At 46.0% G+C, this 7948-nt stretch overlaps 1 long non-coding RNA gene across 1 annotated transcript; it reads right to left on the bottom strand.

The window, feature by feature from the left end:
- Positions 1 to 1890: 1890 nt before the first annotated feature.
- On the bottom strand, positions 1891 to 6867 carry LOC113928891. Its single transcript, XR_003521994.2, has 3 exons — positions 6703 to 6867; positions 3766 to 4030; positions 1891 to 3400 (listed from the first exon to the last, which is right to left on the bottom strand). It is a non-coding gene; the product is annotated as an uncharacterized LOC113928891 (long non-coding RNA).
- Positions 6868 to 7948: the final 1081 nt, after the last annotated feature.

The raw sequence follows: 7948 nt of genomic DNA, 5'->3' as shown, positions 1-7948 counted from the left end.
TCATGGGCAAGGAAAAAGCACACCGATATTTTAACACAAGACGGTAAAGCACAACCTCACGATTATCGCTCATGCTTGGAAGGCGGAAAACCATGACTGAAATATGGTAACTGAACTATACAGGAAAGGATATGACACACAGGCTAAAGGCATGAATCAGGAATGTGACCACCTGGGCTGGAGTCCTGGCTTCCCTACTTACTGTACGATCCGGGGCAAGGGGTTTTACCTCTCTGAGCCTTAGTTCTCTCATCTATAAGATAGGAGTAGTTAATCTTACAGGACTGTGTGAGGATTAAACGGATAATCCAAGTGAAGCATTTAAAAGGACACTGTTGATGTTCAGTGAGTGTTATACTTATTTTTTTGATTTTCATCATAAATGGGTTTAATAGAAAAGAGTGAGGGAGGAAACTAAGAAGATATACTAGCTTTAGTATTTTCAGAGTATGGTACAAATCCCCAGGCCAGAAAAAAAAAAAAAAATCCAAGTCAGAGGGGTACCTGGTTGGCTCAGTTGGAAGAGCATGTGACTCTTGATCTGGGGGTCATGAGTTTGATCCCCACACTGGGTACAGAGATTACATGAATAACTATGCAAAAACTTTTTTAAAAAATATAAACATTTTTTAAAAAATATATTTTAAAAATATATAAAAACTTAAAACTTTAAAAAAAAAACCCTTTAAGTTAAAAATTAAAAAAAAAAATCCAAGTCAGAACTGACCAACCAGAGGCCCAGACTTTAAAATTTTTAATTAGCTACCATATTTTAAAATGAAGAAACAAATAGTTTGATTAAAAATGGGCACGGGGGTGCCTGGGTACCTCAGTCAGTTGTGTGTCTGCCTTCGGCTAGGGTCATGATCCCGGGGTCCTGGGATCTGCCGGCAGAAGGGTACTTGCTCAGCGGGGAGCCTGCTTCTCCCTCTCCCTCTGCCGCTCCCCATGCTTGTGTGCTTGCTCTATCTCGCTCTCTTTCTCTTTCAAGTGGGTAGGTGAAATTAAAAAAGGGGGGGGGCAGAGGACATGAATAAAAATTTTCGCTAAGAAGACCTCCAGATGGCTAACACATCCATGAAAAGGTGCTCAACATCACTCATCATCAGAAAAATGCAAATGAGAGCCACAGTGAGTTATCACCTCCTACCAGTCAGAATAGCTAGCATCAAAGACACAGGAAGTATGTATCGGTGAGGATGTGGAGAAAAATGAAACTTGTGCACCCTTGGTGGTAACATAAACCAGTGCAGCCACTGTGGAAAACAGTGTCGAAGTCCTTCCCAAGTTAAAAACAGAAATACTATATAATCCGGTAATTCCACTACTCGGTATTCACCCAAAGTAAATGAAAACACTGGTTTGAAAACATATATAAGGGGCTCCTGGGTGGCTCAGTCGTTAAGCATCTGCCTTCGGCTCAGGTCATGATCCCAGGGTCCTGGGATCGAGCCCCACATCAGGCTCCGTGCTCAGCGGGAAGCCTGCTTCTCCCTCTCCCACTCCCCCTGCTTGTGTCCCCTCTCTGTCAAATAAATAAATAAAATCTTTAAAAAAAAAAGATATATGCATCCTTTTTTACTGCAGCATTATTCACAACAGTCAACATATGGAAGCAAACTGTTCATCGATGGATGCAACGGATAAAGAAGATATGATGTATAAACACTGGAATATTACTCAGCCATCAAAAAAAAAAATGAGATCTCGGCATTTGCAACAACATGGACGGACCTAGAGGAATTACCCCAAGTAAAATAAGTCAGAGAAAAACAAATACCATGTGATTTCACATATGTGTGGAATCTAAAAAACAAAACAAATGAACAACAATGATGAAAACAAGCAGAAACAGACCCATAATACAGAGAAGAAACTGATGGTTGCCAAAGGTTAAGAGGCTGGGGGTGGTGAGGAAGATGGGTGATGGGGAGTGGGAGGCACAGGCTTTCAGTTAAGGAATAAGTAAGCCATGGGGATGGAAGATACAGCACAGGGAATACAATCAATGGAAGGGTAACAGCATTGTGTGGGGACAGATAGGAGCTACACTTTTGGGGAGCACAGCACCATGTATAGACTCCTGCAATCACCATGTTGTACACCTGAAACTAACGTAACAGTGTATCAATTATACCTCAGTGTAAAAAAAACCGAGTCTCTTTTAAAGAATGAAGAAACTTCACATTAAGAGACTGATTCCCCAGGAATCCCCCACGTTAGAGTGGGCACGGGCTCTAGCTCACCACGGCCCCTCCCGGCCTGATTGCTTCGTACCTGACCTGCTTCACACCACCCGCATTTCAATCGTGACTCCTGCAGGACATGGTGCCTTCTCAGTACCGATAGAATTCATTATTACGCACACTCCTCCTCTGCTCAGGAACCAACTCCAACTTTATCTGTCACCTCCTCTGTCTGGAGACCCATCCAGCCTCACTTCCCACGACTCTGCATCATATCCTCCATCCCGCACAGGCTACCATGCTCCTCACACTCTGGCTCCTTCCTGTTATGGGCTGGAAGGGCCCCTCCCTCCCCTCTGCTCACCCGGAGCCCCCTCACCTGCCACGGCTTAGCTCACTTCCAGTGGCCCTCAGGAGCTTCTGCCACACCTGCAGCCCACAGCGCAGTCTGCATGCCCCAGGCTTGCAGCGCTCAGGGACAGGGGCACTGATGGTCAAGTGCACTCTGGCGTTCTCCGTCTTTATCCTGAACGGAAATCTGACAAGGACAGATTTCGCTCTGTTCTCTCCTTTTCCCCTGTCTTCTGGGGTCTCTGTCCTTGCTGAATCTATCCTCGGGACTTCTGCAATCTAAAACAAAACCAGCATGGGGTAGAGGGGCATAGGACAAGAGGTGGGGGGGTGGGGGTTAGGGGCAATAAGAGAGAAAACTGGAGCAAACCCAGGGTGGGCAGTGAGCTGGAAGGAAAAGGAGGCTGTAGCAGCAGCAGCTGGGTATGACAGAATAGAAAAAGCAAGGAAGGATGGGGGCGCAGGGAGAGTTTTGCAGTGTGTGCTTCCATTCTGTTTCCACATGCTGTCAGAACCACACCATTCGGAGCCCCCGTGGTCTTCGGTTCTCTCCGTCTTTGATTTGGCAGTCCCATGTTTTACAGGTGATTGGAAGCTCATAAGGGCCGACTTCACTTAGCACTCCTATCTCTCAGAGCCCAGGGACCGCACACGTTCACGCAGAAAGACGGACCGCAGTGTTCTCAGGTAAGTGACCTGAAGAAGATGTCAGGCATCAAGAACCTGGGCTCTTAGATTTCACCTCTTGGCAGAAGTGTGACGAGATCAGATAGCAACGTGGTTGTGCATCCCAGCCAATACCCCGGAAAATGCTCTGGACTAGAAAGCAGTGGTTCTCAAGCTTGAGCCAGCATCGCAGTCACCTGGGGTGGGGGTGGAGGATAAGAGGGAAGATGCTTGTTAAAACAAATTATTGGGTCCCACCCTCAGAGCTTCTGATTCGGCTGGTCTGAGATGAGGTCCAATAACTTGCTTGCCTAACAGCTCCCAGGTGATGCTGATGGTGCCAGACTGGGGACCACACCTTGAGGAATCCGACCCTTGAGTCCAGGGCGGAGGTCCAACTCAAAAGTCACACCCCTGAGCCACTTTATCAAGGAAGTAACACTTCCCTCCCCATCCCTTCACTAACAGGTCAAGCAACCTTCCCCTTCAGAGTCTTTACTTGGCCCATGGACGCCCATGGCAGGGTGGAGGGTGCCCCCTTGTGGCTCAAGCGGAAAACTACCTGAACGGTAAAGCACTCGCTCTTCGCCTTAACGAGGTTCGCCGAACTCATTTAATTGTATCTGCCTCACAAAAGATCCGGGGAAACCTGCGATGTTCATCATTCGCCAGATCCGGTGCACGTGTAGATGAGGGGCCAAGGAGTTATTCAGGTGTTCGATGTCAAGTGCTTGGCCCAAAGGTGCCCCGGGGACAGCAGAAACGACTGATTCCCATGGCTTGGCATTTTGTAGGGTGCGAAGCGTTTAGATTATTCACCGAATTCTCTGTTGGAGAATATGCTTTAGTCAGATAAATTAGAACTGAACGATCTTAAAGCCCTGTTAGCACTATGTGACTGAGATGGGACCCTGAATGAGTTCGAACCACGTTTCTCTCCCGAATTTTCCCGAAGTTAGAAAGCAGGCCCACTACTGAGCGGGAGGCAGGAGCGAGCACGCAGCGTCTCCGCTCTCCGCAGGCCGTACCATCCCGATGTGGGGTCTGCTGCCACCTGCCGCTCACGCGCGGAACGTGCGGGAGGCGGTAACCCGGGGACACCGTCAGCCCAGCAGGCTTTTCAGACCTCAAGAGTATATTACAATCGCCTCAAGGGCCTGCCTGTTAAACCGTAGATTTCTGGGCTCCACCTTATCTGATTCAGTGGGGAATGGGGTGAGGCCTAAGAAGGTGCGTTTCTAATAACTTCCTGGGTGGTGAGGCTGCTGCTGCAGGTGGAAGTTGGCAGGGGTGGCTCCCCAAAGCACCTGGATGACATCTGTAGTTCTCCTTGTGCCACACATTTCTGAAGCTTGATTATTAATCAAAGTCTGTAAATGACCAAGAGCCTCTACCTCAGGGCTGCTCACCTGGGGCACTATTGATATTGTGTTATGGAGGGGGGGGCGTAGGGGGGGCGTGCTTTAAGCTGTAGGATGTTTAGCATTATCCTTGGCCTCTGTCCTCTAGATACCAGTAGCAGCTTCATCCCTCCAGGTTTTGATAAACAAACGTGTCTCAGACATCACCAGTTGGCCCTGGGAAGCAAAACTGCCCCAAGCCAAAAATTGCTGCTCTTCAAGGTGGGCAGATGTTCCTTTCCCATTTGGTGGACTGTGAAGGCATCCTTAAATATTGCCTTGAATATATAATGATATTGACATATAGTAAATTCTCAACTCTTTGGAATTAAACAACAAAAAAACATAGCTTACACATGTTGAATACCTACTATATGCAAGGCACTCGCTAATGCTTTTCAAATCACCCCTTTCAGAGGAAAGAGAGATAGAGACAAACCAAGAAACAGGCCCTAACTATAGAGAACAAACTGATGGTAACCAGAAGGCAGGTGGGTGGGGCGATGGGTGATGTAGGTGATGGGGATTAAGGAGGGCACCTGTTGTGTTGAGCAGCGGGTGACGTATGGAAGGGCCGAATCACTATATTGTACACCTGAAACTAATATTACACTGTATGTTGACTACACTGGAATTTAAATAAAAACGTTTAAAAAATTTTTTTAAAAAGACCCCCTTTAATTCTTAGAACACTTCTTTTACTGATGAGGAAACTAAAGCTTTGACTTGTTAAATAACTTGCCCCCAGGCATGGTTACTGCCAGTGTGGGGATGTGGGGGGCTATCCAGGGAATATGGGGCTATCCAGACCACCACAGTCCAATAAAAATATAAAGCAAGTCATAAGTACGAGCCACGTGTGTGATTTTACATGTTATAGAAGTCACATTTAAAAAGAAAAAGAAACACAGTAAGATTAATTTTAGTATATAGTTTGCTTAACTCAGCATCTGAACTGTTATCGTTTTAACGTGTGATCAGTATATTTTAGATTGTTAATATATTTTATGTTCTTTCTTTTTTTGGTACTTAGTCTTTGAGATCTGTGTGTATTTTTACACTTATCACACTTCTCAATTTCCAGCAGCTACATTTCAAGGGCTTGAGAGCCGCCTGTGCTCCCAGCCGCCCCTCCGGACAGCACAGGCCCAGACTCTGCTCAGCTGTCCCTCCAGCCTTTATTTGTGGACCAACATGGACCGATTTTACTTCAATGTCCTTCAATTTCTGCCTGCACTTCAGTCATTTTGTCAGACTCACATACCTATTCACGTACTCGGCAATCTGTTCTTGGAGTATCTCTACTTATTTTAAAACGAGGTCTACAGTTTTAATTTATCACAGTAGATGCCTCCTCTGGTGGCCAGACTGTTGACTACTGTCTAATTTTAGTTCTGATGGCTTTTCCAGTGGCTGTTTCCCCACACAGTCTGTGTTTGTACTTGCATAACAGAGATCATTCATCTTATCTGATGCTAACCACAGAGGCACATTTTCGTCATACTCTCGTGCTTTCTGGTTTATCTCCCAACATCTAGGAATGTTCATTCTCATTTGAGGATTCTGCCTTTCTCCGGCCCCTCTGCAATATTTCTCCCTGTAGTTTCTCACATTGTCCTTTTTAAATGTTCCTTTCCTTTTTTTTTTTTTTTTTTAAGTAGGCTCCACACGCAACGTGAAGCCCAGTGCAGGAGGCCCAAACTCATGACCCGGAGATCAAGACCTGAGCTGAGATCAAGAGTTGGCCACTTAACCAACTGAGCCACCCAGGGGCCCCTTAAATATTCCTGATCAGTCAGGAAACCAATGATTTGTCTAGAGAATTTTGTAACAAACCCTTAGTCTTACCACATTTGCTCATTCACATTTTACAGGTGTGAAAATCAAGATGGACTTAGATCATAAGGTCAACTTATACCAATAAAAAGTAGTAACGAGCGCTATTCCTTAAGAAATGCTTCCTATGAACCATGCACTGTGCTCAGCACCTGACACACGCTGTCTCATTTACTTCTTCTAATAGTCTCATGAGGTACCTGCTATTGTGATGGCCATTTTTGAGGTGAGGAGAGGAGGCACGGAGCGTTGAAGTAACTTACCCAGGCTCTCCCAGGTAGCAACTGGCCGAGCTGGGGGTCTCTCCAGATCTGTTTGATGATAGAGTTGATATCCTGACCTCCAGCCTCCACTGTCTGAAAGATGTTGTACAAATGTTGTCCTTGTTTCTGAGTCTGTAAGGATATGCTTCCATAGATCATACACCTTACCTGGGTTACCATATACCTTTATAGGAGAAAAAAATATGTATGTACTCTCGGTATTCTAGGGACTGCCTCTGAAGCTACAGGCCAGGACTTCTCAGGATGAGCACTCTTGCTGTCTTAAATAGGAGGCTGAGACTCAGGTCCATCACGAGCTCAGACCAGGAGGCCCAGCAAGGTCACATCCGAACCCAGTAGAAGAGCATAGGGGCCGAAGCCAGAGTACAGTGGGTCTAGGAGTGAATTAAAGTGGAATGTGAGAGCAGATGGTGAAGACAGGCTTCCAGGGGGACAAGAGAGAGGGTGAGAGGTGAAGGGACAGGGCTCAAAGGAGGGGCTGTGCTTTTGCCTTACAGTTTTGTTTTGTGAAAGACTTCAGCATGTTGCAGTGCTGATGGGGAGAAGTTAAGAGTTGAAGACACAGGAGAGCTCAGGGAGGGGTAAATGGGAATCAACAAGGACCCTAAAGAGTCAGGACAGGAAGGCGTGTGGAGTCCCTGTGGGGGAAACATGTTTGCCAGGTTTAATGCCAAAGCCTGTTTGTTCCTACCTCATTCGGTCACCTCCCAATGTCACTGCCTGATAAATCACCACTGTCAAAATGCCCATGGTCAACTGGCTTGGGAAGTTAAGTGTTTATATGCTTTCTCCCCACTGGGCATAACTTTTTATCCTTTCAGTGAGGAAATGCAAAATACATGATACTAGAATGTGCATCTGGGGGCAGGCCCATATGCAGGTGACATGGTTTGGTGCAGGGGACACTGAAATCTGTTTCCACCTAAAATAGCTCTCACAGGCTTTCCTGGGTTCTTAAAACATCCCACCATTTGAATTTTCTTCCTGAAGAGTCCTGTTGAAATACCAATAGGTCAAAACAATCTTGAAAAGAGCACCTAATGTTTATTGTAGCATTATTCACAAAACCAGAAGGTGGAGGCAACCCAGTGTCCATCAATGGCTCCACGGATAAACAAAATATGGTTTAGACATACAATGGAATAGCATTCAGCCTTAAAAAGGAAGGAAATGTTGACACATGTCACAACATGGATGAAAGTTGAGGACATTATCTTAAGCGAAA

Source organism: Zalophus californianus, chromosome 5, assembly GCF_009762305.2.
Source record: "Zalophus californianus isolate mZalCal1 chromosome 5, mZalCal1.pri.v2, whole genome shotgun sequence".
Taxonomy (NCBI): domain Eukaryota; kingdom Metazoa; phylum Chordata; class Mammalia; order Carnivora; family Otariidae; genus Zalophus; species Zalophus californianus.
The sequence above is the reverse complement of the archived record's forward strand: the minus strand, read 5'-3'. Positions and strand labels throughout refer to the sequence as shown.